Genomic DNA, 1,096 nt, shown 5'->3' with positions numbered 1-1,096 from the left:
GGATAACAGCAGACTGACTGCTCGTAAAATATACGACAGGTCTGGACCACATGTGGATTTTGTTTGCATCTGAAAAAAAACTTATAATAGGAGAACATTGGTGAATGCCACAAGTTCTCCTAAATTACTCGTACGCACAACTTAAGAACAAATCTGTTCGAATCAATGGTTCTTGCATGAGGCCCATTGAGTTGGTAAAAAAGACTGAACAGGACTGGGTTTATAATGTCATATTACTGTTCAGCAGCAGAGGGCAGTGGAACATTAAAAACATCTGTTAAATCCTGTTTTAGCAGACATCACAACTCTAGTACAAACATTAAATTTATGAATTTTTAAAACTATTTTATGATAAAAATAAGAAGCAAAATAAAACACGGGGGAAAAAAAATCAATGATAGTGGCTGTTAGTTTACATCTTATTTGTGAATCCCTTGGAAATGAGCACAATTTTGCATTCCACATGGAAATTTCAACATATTTTTTTCAACAGTGTAATTATTTATTTAACAGGGACATTGCACAATACATTTATTGCATAGACCAGAAATAACTACAAGGTAATTTTCATCTGTTKATCCTGAGCAGAGGCACAGTGACAGCAAGTTAAAACATTCCAGTAGTATGCTATTCTCAATCTTTCAAATACAATTCAATAGAAATAATGAAAACACCCAACAGTAACAGTGAATGGTAAATGGACTGTACTTACAGTATATAGCACATTTCTATCCAACCAGAATACTCAAAGTGCTTTACAATGCAATTTGTGTCCTCAATTGCCCATTCACACACAAACACACACATTCATTCAGCACTTTATTATGTTTTTACAAAGCTAACATGTACAAATCATTCTATGGAGACTAATCAGTGCTTTAAATCACATTCATACACTGATGGGACAAACATCAGAGACAGTTTACTGATTTTAATTATGTATTTAAACCAGATCACGTTTATCTCACCTGTAGCTTATTCAGTGAGAAAGTATTTTTAAAACCATAATGCTTCTGCCAGGTGTCCACACGTCTAAAACAATTAAAGTGGACCTGGGTGCCTTTTGGAGCAATTGCCTATACAGCTATCATAATAT

This window comes from Austrofundulus limnaeus, unplaced genomic scaffold (assembly GCF_001266775.1).
Source record: "Austrofundulus limnaeus strain Quisiro unplaced genomic scaffold, Austrofundulus_limnaeus-1.0 Scaffold124, whole genome shotgun sequence".
Taxonomy (NCBI): Eukaryota; Metazoa; Chordata; class Actinopteri; order Cyprinodontiformes; family Rivulidae; genus Austrofundulus; species Austrofundulus limnaeus.
Note: the sequence above shows the minus strand (reverse complement) of the source record.